The sequence below is a fragment of the Hyla sarda genome, chromosome 3, assembly GCF_029499605.1.
Source record: "Hyla sarda isolate aHylSar1 chromosome 3, aHylSar1.hap1, whole genome shotgun sequence".
In the NCBI taxonomy this organism is placed as follows: domain Eukaryota; kingdom Metazoa; phylum Chordata; class Amphibia; order Anura; family Hylidae; genus Hyla; species Hyla sarda.
The window spans coordinates 243,437,986-243,450,365 of record NC_079191.1 but is presented as its reverse complement, the minus strand read 5'-3'; positions in this window follow the sequence as shown (position 1 = coordinate 243,450,365).

The window sequence follows — 12,380 nt, the reverse complement described above, 5'->3', positions numbered from 1 at the left end:
GCTTCCGCCAGACGTATCTGTTTCCGATGTAAACTCCAGATTAGGCTAGGTTCACACTGTGTTAGGGTATCCGTCTGACGTATCTGTTTCCGATGTAAACTCTAGATTAGGCTAGGTTCACACTGTGTTAGGGTATCCGTCAAACGTATCTGTTTCCGATGTAAGCTCTAGATTAGGCTAGGTTCACATTGTGTTAGGGCTTCTGTCAGACGTATCTGTTTCCGATGTAAGCTCCAGATTAGGCTAGGTTCACACTGTGTTAGGGTATCCGTCAAACGTATCTGTTTCCGATGTAAGCTCTAGATTAGGCTAGGTTCACTTTGTGTTAGGGCTTCTGTCAGACGTATCTGTTTCCGATGTAGGCTCAAGATTAGGCTAGGTTCACACTGTGTTAGGGTATCCGTCAGACGTATCTGTTTCCGATGTAAGCTCTAGATTAGGCTAGGTTCACACTGTGTTAGGGCTTCCGTCAGACGTATCTGTTTCTGATGTAAGCTCCAGATTAGGCTAGGTTCACACTGTGTTAGCGCTTCTGTCAGACGTATCTGTTTCCGATGTATGCTCCAGATTAGGCTAGGTTCACACTGTGTTAGGGCTTCCGTCAGACGTATCTGTTTCCGATGTAACCTCCAGATTAGGCTAGGTTCACACTGTGTTAGGGCGTCCGCCAAACGTATCTGTTTCCGATGTAAACTCCAGATTAGGCTAGGTTCACACTGTGTTAGGGTATCCGTCAGACGTATCTGTTTCCGATGTAAACTCCAGATTAGGCTAGGTTCACACTGTGTTAGGGTATCCATCAGACGTATCTGTTTCCGATGTAAGCTCCAGATTAGGCTAGGTTCACACTGTGTTAGGGCTTCCGTCAGACGTATCTGTTTCCGATGTAGGCTCCAGATTAGGCTAGGTTTACACTGTGTTAGGGCTTCCGTCAGACGTATCTGTTTCCGATGTAAACTCCAGATTAGGCTAGGTTCACACTGTGTTAGGGCTTCTGTCAGACGTATCTGTTTCTGATGTAAGCTCCAGATTAGGCTAGGTTCACACTGTGTTAGCGCTTCTGTCAAACGTATCTGTTTCCGATGTATACTCCAGATTAGGCTAGGTTCAAACTGTGTTAGGGCTTCCGTCAGACGTATCTGTTTCCGATGTAAGCTCTAGATGTGGCTAGGTTCACACTGTGTTAGGGTATCCGTCAGCCGTATCTGTTTCCAATGTAAGCTACAGATTAGGCTAGGTTCACACTGTGTTAGGGCTTCCGTCAGACGTATCTGTTTCCGATGTAAGCTCCAGATTAGGCTAGGTTCACACTGTGTTAGGGCTTCCGTCAGACGTATCTGTTTCCGATGTAAGCTCCAGATAAGGCTAGGTTCACACTGTGTTAGGGCTTCCGTAAGACGTATCTGTTTCCGATGTAAGCTCCAGATTAGGCTAGGTTCACACTGTGTTAGGGTATCCGTCAGACGTATCTGTTTCCGATATAAACTCCAGATTAGGCTGGGTTCACACTGTGTTAGGGTATCCGTCAAACGTATCTGTTTCCGATGTAAGCTCCAGATTAGGCTAGGTTCACACTGTGTTAGGGTATCCGTCAGACGTATCTGTTTCCGATGTGAGCTCTAGATTAGGCTAGGTTCACACTGTGTTAGGGCTTCCGTCAGACGTATCTGTTTCTGATGTAAGCTCCAGATTAGGCTAGGTTCACACTGTGTTAGGGCTTCCGTCAGACGTATCTGTTTCCGATGTAACCTCCAGATTAGGCTAGGTTCACACTGTGTTAGGGCGTCCGCCAAACGTATCTGTTTCCGATGTAAACTCCAGATTAGGCTAGGTTCACACTGTGTTAGGGTATCCGTCAGACGTATCTGTTTCCGATGTAAACTCCAGATTAGGCTAGGTTCACACTGTGTTAGGGTATCCATCAGACGTATCTGTTTCCGATGTAAGCTCCAGATTAGGCTAGGTTCACACTGTGTTAGGGCTTCCTTCAGACGTATCTGTTTCCGATGTAGGCTCCAGATTAGGCTAGGTTTACACTGTGTTAGGGCTTCCGTCAGACGTATCTGTTTCCGATGTAAACTCCAGATTAGGCTAGGTTCACACTGTGTTAGGGCTTCTGTCAGACGTATCTGTTTCTGATGTAAGCTCCAGATTAGGCTAGGTTCACACTGTGTTAGCGCTTCTGTCAAACGTATCTGTTTCCGATGTATACTCCAGATTAGGCTAGGTTCAAACTGTGTTAGGGCTTCCGTCAGACGTATCTGTTTCCGATGTAAGCTCTAGATGTGGCTAGGTTCACACTGTGTTAGGGTATCCGTCAGCCGTATCTGTTTCCGATGTAAGCTCCAGATTAGGCTAGGTTCACACTGTGTTAGGGTATCCGTCAGACGTATCTGTTTCCGATGTGAGCTCTAGATTAGGCTAGGTTCACACTGTGTTAGGGCTTCCGTCAGACGTATCTGTTTCTGATGTAAGCTCCAGATTAGGCTAGGTTCACACTGTGTTAGGGCTTCCGTCAGACGTATCTGTTTCCGATGTAACCTCCAGATTAGGCTAGGTTCACACTGTGTTAGGGCGTCCGCCAAACGTATCTGTTTCCGATGTAAACTCCAGATTAGGCTAGGTTCACACTGTGTTAGGGTATCCGTCAGACGTATCTGTTTCCGATGTAAACTCCAGATTAGGCTAGGTTCACACTGTGTTAGGGTATCCATCAGACGTATCTGTTTCCGATGTAAGCTCCAGATTAGGCTAGGTTCACACTGTGTTAGGGCTTCCGTCAGACGTATCTGTTTCCGATGTAGGCTCCAGATTAGGCTAGGTTTACACAGTGTTAGGGCTTCCGTCAGACGTATCTGTTTCCGATGTAAACTCCAGATTAGGCTAGGTTCACACTGTGTTAGGGCTTCTGTCAGACGTATCTGTTTCTGATGTAAGCTCCAGATTAGGCTAGGTTCACACTGTGTTAGCGCTTCTGTCAAACGTATCTGTTTCCGATGTATACTCCAGATTAGGCTAGGTTCAAACTGTGTTAGGGCTTCCGTCAGACGTATCTGTTTCCGATGTAAGCTCTAGATGTGGCTAGGTTCACACTGTGTTAGGGTATCCGTCAGCCGTATCTGTTTCCAATGTAAGCTACAGATTAGGCTAGGTTCACACTGTGTTAGGGCTTCCGTCAGACGTATCTGTTTCCGATGTAAGCTCCAGATTAGGCTAGGTTCACACTGTGTTAGGGCTTCCGTCAGACGTATCTGTTTCCGATGTAAGCTCCAGATAAGGCTAGGTTCACACTGTGTTAGGGCTTCCGTAAGACGTATCTGTTTCCGATGTAAGCTCCAGATTAGGCTAGGTTCACACTGTGTTAGGGTATCCGTCAGACGTATCTGTTTCCGATATAAACTCCAGATTAGGCTGGGTTCACACTGTGTTAGGGTATCCGTCAAACGTATCTGTTTCCGATGTAAGCTCCAGATTAGGCTAGGTTCACACTGTGTTAGGGTATCCGTCAGACGTATCTGTTTCCGATGTGAGCTCTAGATTAGGCTAGGTTCACACTGTGTTAGGGCTTCCGTCAGACGTATCTGTTTCCGATGTAACCTCCAGATTAGGCTAGGTTCACACTGTGTTAGGGCGTCCGCCAAACGTATCTGTTTCCGATGTAAACTCCAGATTAGGCTAGGTTCACACTGTGTTAGGGTATCCGTCAGACGTATCTGTTTCCGATGTAAACTCCAGATTAGGCTAGGTTCACACTGTGTTAGGGTATCCATCAGACGTATCTGTTTCCGATGTAAGCTCCAGATTAGGCTAGGTTCACACTGTGTTAGGGCTTCCGTCAGACGTATCTGTTTCCGATGTAGGCTCCAGATTAGGCTAGGTTTACACTGTGTTAGGGCTTCTGTCAGACGTATCTGTTTCTGATGTAAGCTCCAGATTAGGCTAGGTTCACACTGTGTTAGCGCTTCTGTCAAATGTATCTGTTTCCGATGTATACTCCAGATTAGGCTAGGTTCAAACTGTGTTAGGGCTTCCGTCAGACGTATCTGTTTCCGATGTAAGCTCTAGATGTGGCTAGGTTCACACTGTGTTAGGGTATCCGTCAGCCGTATCTGTTTCCAATGTAAGCTACAGATTAGGCTAGGTTCACACTGTGTTAGGGCTTCCGTCAGACGTATCTGTTTCCGATGTAAGCTCCAGATTAGGCTAGGTTCACACTGTGTTAGGGCTTCCGTCAGACGTATCTGTTTCCGATGTAAGCTCCAGATAAGGCTAGGTTCACACTGTGTTAGGGCTTCCGTAAGACGTATCTGTTTCCGATGTAAGCTCCAGATTAGGCTAGGTTCACACTGTGTTAGGGTATCCGTCAGACGTATCTGTTTCCGATATAAACTCCAGATTAGGCTGGGTTCACACTGTGTTAGGGTATCCGTCAAACGTATCTGTTTCCGATGTAAGCTCCAGATTAGGCTAGGTTCACACTGTGTTAGGGTATCCGTCAGACGTATCTGTTTCCGATGTGAGCTCTAGATTAGGCTAGGTTCACACTGTGTTAGGGCTTCCGTCAGACGTATCTGTTTCCGATGTAAGCTCCAGATTAGGCTAGGTTCACACTGTGTTAGGGCGTCCGCCAAACGTATCTGTTTCCGATGTAAACTCCAGATTAGGCTAGGTTCACACTGTGTTAGGGTATCCGTCAGACGTATCTGTTTCCGATGTAAACTCCAGATTAGGCTAGGTTCACACTGTGTTAGGGCTTCCGTCAGACGTATCTGTTTCCGATGTAGGCTCCAGATTAGGCTAGATTCACACTGTGTAAGGGCTTCCGTCAGACGTATCTGTTTCCGATGTAAGCTCCAGATTAGGCTCGGTTCACACTGTGTTAGGGCTTATGTCAGACGTATCTGTTTCTGATGTAAGCTCCAGATTAGGCTAGGTTCACACTGTGTTAGCGCTTCTGTCAAACGTATATGTTTCCGATGTAAGCTCTAGATGTGGCTAGGTTAACACTGTGTTAGGCTATCCGTCAGCCGTATCTTTTTCCAATGTAAGCTACAGATTAGGCTAGGTTCACACTGTGTTAGGGCTTCCGTCAGACGTATCTGTTTCCGATGTAAACTCCAGATTAGGCTAGGTTCACACTGTGTTAGGGTATCCGTCAGACGTATCTGTTTCCGATATGAACTCCAGATTAGGCTGGGTTTACACTGTGTTAGGGTATCCGTGAAATGTATCTGTTTCCGATGTAAGCTCCAGATTAGGCTAGGTTCACACTGTGTTAGGGTATCCGTCAGACGTATCTGTTTCCGATGTGAGCTCTAGATTAGGCTAGGTTCACACTGTGTTAGGGCTTCCGTCAGATGTATCTGTTTCCGATGTAAGCTCCAGATTAGGCTAGGTTCACACTGTGTTAGGGCGTCCGCCAAACGTATCTGTTTCCGATGTGAACTCCAGATTAGGCTAGGTTCACACTGTGTTAGGGTATCCGTCAGACGTATCTGTTTCCGATGTAAACTCCAGATTAGGCTAGGTTCACACTGTGTAAGGGCTTCCGTCAGACGTATCTGTTTCCGATGTAAACTCCAGATTAGGCTCGGTTCACACTGTGTTAGGGCTTATGTCAGACGTATCTGTTTCTGATGTAAGCTCCAGATTAGGCTAGGTTCACACTGTGTTAGCGCTTCTGTCAAACGCATCTGTTTCCGATGTAAGCTCTAGATGTGGCTAGGTTAACACTGTGTTAGGCTATCCGTCAGCCGTATTTTTTTCCAATGTAAACTACAGATTAGGCTAGGTTCACACTGTGTTAGGGCTTCCGTCAGACGTATCTGTTTCCGATGTAAGCTCCAGATTAGGCTAGGTTCACACTGTGTTAGGGCTTCCGTCAGACGTATCTGTTTCCGATGTAAGCTCCAGATTAGGCTAGGTTCACACTGTGTTAGGGCTTCCGTCAGACGTATCTGTTTCCGATTTAGGCTCCAGATTAGGATAGGTTCACACTGTGTTAGGGCTTCCATCAGACGTATCTGTTTCCGATGAGGTTGAATTTATCAGAATTTCTGTTTTGTTTTGCAGCATGTGGATGTTTGTAAACCTCATTCAGACTATTTGGTTGGGGACAGAAAAGGTGGGGGTCTCCGATCAAACTTGGCTGTTACTGGTAGTTCCAGCTGTACACTTTGGGGACTGGGATTTGGAGATCCTTGTTCTTAGTAGTGGTGAGGGTCCCGCCGTCTGGAACTCCATATAGAAACTTTCATGGTATTAGGATGTTTTAATAGATCGGTCAAATAGAATTATGTCATACTAATTCTCTGATTCCTGTAGGGTGGTCCAGGAGTGTCGAAATCTTTGTGAGAGCTGAATATACCCATACCTAGATAAGCTGACACACTGACAACTCCAGCTGCAGATGTCTGATCATTTGGTCATTTGACTGCAGTTTTGACTGATAGCATAGACTTTACATTAATGGGGTACTCCGGCCCTGAGACATCTTATCCCCTATCCAAAGCAATCTTGTATTCGCCACCCACCTGTTTGAGCTGCACGCGGGGGCGGGGGTGACGTCACGATACTCTGGCCCCGTGGTCGCCACCTGGCTGTTTGTGTGCTGGCACCACGGCGTGCAGCTCAAACAGGTGGGTGGCGAATACAAGATTGCGGGACACCCACGGTGAGACTTCTTATCCCCTATCCTTTTGAAAGGAGATAAGATGTCTCATGACTTCTATTAAAAAATCTTAATCCTTCCTGTACTTATTAGCTGCTGAATACTACAGAGGAAATTCTTTTCTTTTTGGAATGCTCTCTGATCACATCACGAGCACAGTGCTCTTTGCTGATGTTATTATAATAATAAGTCTGTATTTATTGTTGTCCTTAGTGAGATTTGAACCCAAGGCCCCAGCACTGCAAGGCAGCAGTGCTAACCACTAAGCCACCATGCTGTCCTTAGCATACATCTCCTATGCACGGTTACTAAAATGGACAGAGATGTCAGCAGAGAGCACTGTGTTCGTGATGTCATCAGTGTTCCAAAAAGAAAGGAATTTCCTCTGTAGCATTCAGCAGCTAATAAGTACTGGAAGGATTAAGATTTTTTAATAGAAGTAATTTACAAATATGTTTAACTTTCTGCCACCAGTTGATTTAAAAGAAAAAAGGTTTTCACCGGAGTACCCCTTTAAGCAGGACAAGTAATGCTGCCATGCCGTCATGTCTGCCGTCAGCCATTCATACAGTAAATGCACAACCGAATGCATCCATCATGGCAGAGGATTTTTTGTAGCAGATTATCTGCCAGGTTAAACATACATTAGGGAGGAATGAATGTGGCTGTAAATGCCGGCAGATGTAGTGGGAATGATAGGGTTGATAAGGTATACTGGATGAAGTCATCCATGATAGTTGGCAGGTTACTGGTATATCACCTGCTGCCTCCAGCTGGTTACTGAATGTAATAAACTCATGGCACAACCCTTCTTGCCCACAGTGCCTGACTTCACATCTACAGACGTACACGGTGACATGTCTATCATGGGGCTCCGTTCTGCGCTATATGATATGTTGCGCACACCGGATTGTGACACACACACTTGTTCCCTATTTACAAAGTGAAAAGAGCTCTATTAATACACGTCTTCTGGGCGGGGAAGTGGGCTGTAAACTCAGAGGTGCCCACAGCTTCTCTTTTTTTCACAAGCCTGTATGCTGGGCTCGTTTCCATGGCAACAGAGGGGCAAAGATTCGAAATGTGTGCATTTTTTTTCTGACATGAAGAGAAGGGGGGGGGGAGAGCAGATGGAGCTGGGGGGGTGAGGGGAGGGAATAGAAAAGGAGGGGCAGAGGGTGTGAGGAGGAGGGATGGAAGGTTAAGGGGAAAAAGGAGGACAATAGGGCACAGCCCTAAAGCAACGTGGAGGAGGCAGGATAGTCTTGGTTTGGCGTTGCTGGGTAGAAAGAAGAGAGAAAATCTGTGTGGAGTGTAGAGCAATGTGTCCCCTCCTCCCCACTCCTGTGTGGGCTGTCTGCTGAGAGAGGAGGGGTGGTGGATCATAGGAAGAGTGGGTGCTGGAGAGAGGGTGTTTACTGGTGGGGGATGGGGATGTATTGATGTCTGGATGCATATAAATGCACCATCTCAGGGGAAATGGTTGGGTTAGTGAAAGGATGGAGATGGGTCAGACTGTCTGTGATTTGGTAGGCATAGCTAGACGAGGAACTGTACAGCCACATCCCCCAGCTGTCATCTGCCTCGCCTACCATTACAGGATAACCGGGCGGGGGGATCCATTGATTTGTGTGGATCACAGTCACTTTTGCTGCTTATAAGCAGATATAGGCAGTTGTGCACAGTCATGTTCCAAACATTGAGCTATTCTTTCCCAGAATTCTTATTGTTATGGTATAACTCCTATCTCACTCATCGTATGTTTCCCAGGAAGACAAATCCAGCATTGTCTGACCACTTGTTACATAGTAATGGAGCAGCCTTGTTATGTTACCTGCTGCTGCCCTCACACATCAGGGTTGGTTGGCGGAGAAGCTGCACATTCACCTCATCAGGGCAGGGAAGTCATTACTGCTGACCTGACATACCCCCTGCTGCAGCCACCTACCTCATAGGAGCATTGCTTCAGTTTATTTTTCTGTCTGCAATTCAGGCATTACGTTCCAAAACTGAATATATGTGGATCTTATGTTTCTAATATACGCATTGTTTTTATCCCTCGCATCTTCAGCTGGCGCAGGTCCAACCACAGGAAGTTGCTCATATTTGTGGCTGATGAGATAAAATAGAATTGAGCCTTTAAAAGGGTATTCCTGTTTCTGCAAATACCTCATGGTTTTCAAGATCTCTGCTTGCTGTAAAGGTATGTTCACACGGCAGAATGTCCGTGCGGAATTGCGTCAGAATATTCCTCATGGACATTCCGCTGCAGCAGAGTCCCATTGATTTCAAAGGGATTCTGCTGCACTGTGCATACAGTGGAACTTCTTGGTGGAAATCCCGATACCGGCGTCCGCAGAAAGAATAGCCATGTCTGTTCTTACTGCGGATGCTGCTCGGAAATGCATTGCCATCTATGAGACGGCGCATTTCCTAGTGGTCCCAGCACCCGACGGATTATTCAATTGTGTGGAATGTCCGCCTGTGTTTTCTGGGTGGACATTTCGCATGTTTTATGCTGTGTGAACATGGCCTAAATGAGAAACTTCTTTGTTTACTTCCTGAGGGTGAAGCTCTGTTCTGTGATGCTGCCAGACAGGTGGAGAAGAGCGATGTCCTAGACATAAACAATGTATTTATTCCAGAAAGCTGATGTTTATCACCTATAACCCTGCTCATTGTGTGTATAGAGCTTTATGTTCCCTTACTGCTTGGTTTCCCAACCAAGGTGCCTCCAGCTGTTGCAAAACTACAACTTCCAGCATGCCCAGTCAGCCTTTGGCTGGGAGATGTAGTTTTGCAGCTGCTAATGGCACCCTGGTTGGGAAAGCTGTCCTACTGACTACAAGCCAAGCTCTTGCAGAGCATTATTACTGACAACAACCCCCCTCCCCCAGTAAATTCTAACCTAAAGTCTAAGGCCACATTCACACATCAAAATTCAAGTGCTGATTTGGATGCAGAATCTACACTTATTCTCTGTTCAAATCACCATATTTTCTGCCTACAAACCGCATCCCATTGATTTAGGTGGGTAACAGCTTGACAGTGCATATGATGCTGATATTTCCACACAGTGTTTTGAAAACAGTGACACTGAATTTTCAGATTCTAAAAATATGAACATGACATTTTCAAGAGCGTTTCCACATGGCTTCTTCTCATTGAAATTAATGAAAGCTTAAAAAACCACACCAAAAAACACACCAAAAGCCATGTAAATTACACTTAGGGTAGGGTATCACAGAGCGCATCTGCAGTGCCTTTCACGCTGCAGATGCGCCGACAGCAGTCACAAGAGCGAGCTCGCTGCTGCGGCTGGGAGATCTGTGTATCTGCTAGTAGGATCTGCTCGTAGCAGATGCGCAGTAGGAAATCTGCTGCTACGAGCTTATACACAAAGCTACACAACCGCAGCAGGGAGCTTGCATGTGCTCCGCATGATCCTACCCATAGGTGTATGTTTTGCTCTATAATTGTTAATATCACTAAATTAAAGGGGTACTCCACCCCTAGACATCTTATCCCTTATCCAAAGGATAGGGGATAAGATGTCTGATCGCGGGGGTCCCGCCGCTGGGGATCCCCGCAATATAGCATGCGGCACTCACCTGTTTCTTGTCCAGAAGCGCTGGGTCGCGACCACGGGAACGGAAGTCCGTGACGCCATGACTCCACCGCCGTGTGACTTCACGCCTTGTCCCCTCAATGCAAGTCTATGGGAGGGGGCGTGACGGCCGTCACGCCCCCTCCCATAGACTTGCATTGAGGGGACGGGGTGTGACGTCACACGGGGGCGGAGTCATGGCGTCACGGACTTCCATTCCCGTGGTCGCGACCCAGACCCTCCAGCGCTTCCGGACAAGAAACAAGTGGGTGCCGCATGCTATATTGCGGGGGTCCCCAGCGATCAGACATCTTATCCCCTATCCTTTGGATAAGGGATAAGATGTCTAGGGGTGGAGTACCCCTTTAAAGCTTTCCATTACATTTTACCCTGAATCTGGATATTTTTTTTAAATGGATCTTTTGACAATCTAATGTCTGCTGGGCAGAGATACCCCTATCATGCATGACTGTGGTCAATAAGGATCTGATAGGTTGGACTTTTGTCTCAAAATGATGTTGTGTTCCCAAGAAATAAGAAATTCAAGTGATGTCTGTTATTTGCTACAATTTATTCACAGCACTGTTCAACTTTAGGGCACTGTTATGTGGTATGGGGGGGGGGGGACTGGAAAATATGAAAATGAAAAGGACGAACGCTATACATCACAATAAAATATATACAGTTAAAAAGAAAAAGGTTCAGTTACAATATAATGTGTTTGCACATTACCCTTATCCCATGACTACATATTTCTCTAATTGATTCTCCTAACTTTATGCTGCCATTCCTCGGTCACGTAGCATCTAAAGTGAATGCAGCATTTTGTGGTGTAGCTTGAGCTAACTGAATGCGCAAAACATACTGAAAATAGGGATGGCATGATAGCCATGAATCTGAACGCTTGCACACAAGCTCCATTCAGTTACTAAAGAAAGGTCATATCTACAATGCCAGGAATTCTCCTTGTAGTGTTCCCGATATGATAGATACTAGCAAAAAGCTAATAAGTTGGTTTCTGTTCTCTGTGGAAACCTCAGTGAAGATGTCATGAGAGTTTCCAGGAACTGTAAGACACCCCTTGCACTGATTTACTATATTTGCTGTTTTTCTTGTACTTTCCAGCTAAAAACATTTTATTGTTGGTGGATTTTTATCAATTTCAATGGGGCTTTTATACATTGTACCCAACATCAGCTTTTGAGGTCAAATTAGATTTTACTGTCTCATTCATGTTTGACCCACTGGAAATTATGGCTAAATGTTGCTTGAAGTGTTACAGATTGAGGACTGATAAGTGTCATTTAATTTATCAAATACTTGTATGTTTCTTTACATCAAAACATGTTTGGTCCTCTACAAGGAGTGCTGCGTACATTAGAGTGAGCAAAGGAAATCTACTTCATTGACATGTAATGATCCTCATATACAGCACATTCAGAAAGTTTTCAGGCCCTTTCACTTTTTCATAACCGTATATACTCGAGTATAAGCCGACCCGAGTATAAGCCGAGGCACCTAATTTCAACCCAAAATCCCAGGAAAAGTTATTGACTCGAGTATAAGCCTAGGGTGGGAAATACATAATCCCCCCCTGTCATCATCCAGACCCCCGTCATTAACATCCTCATCATCATCACCCTGTCATCATCCAGACCCTCATCATCATCCCCTTGTCATCATCCCCACCCCCCTTCATCATCCCCTTGTCATCATCCCACACCCCCCCTTCATCATCCCCTTGTCATCATCCCCACCCCCTTCATCATCCCCTTGTCATCATCCCACACCCCCCCTTCATCATCTCCTTGTCATCATCCGCCCCAGTGGTCTTCAACCTGCGGACCTCCAGAGGTTTCAAAACTACAACTCCCAGCAAGCCCGGGCAGCCATCGGCTGTCCGGGCTTGCTGGGAGTTGTAGTTTTGAAACCTCTGGAGGTCCGCAGGTTGAAGACCACTGCGGCCTTCGACATCATCCAGCCCCCTCTCACCCCCTTTAGTTCTGTACAGTACTCGCCTGCGCTCGGCGCTGGTCCGGTGCTGCAGGACTGCCCGGTGAGGAGGTCGTCCGGTGGGATAGTGGTTCCGGGCTGCTATCTTCA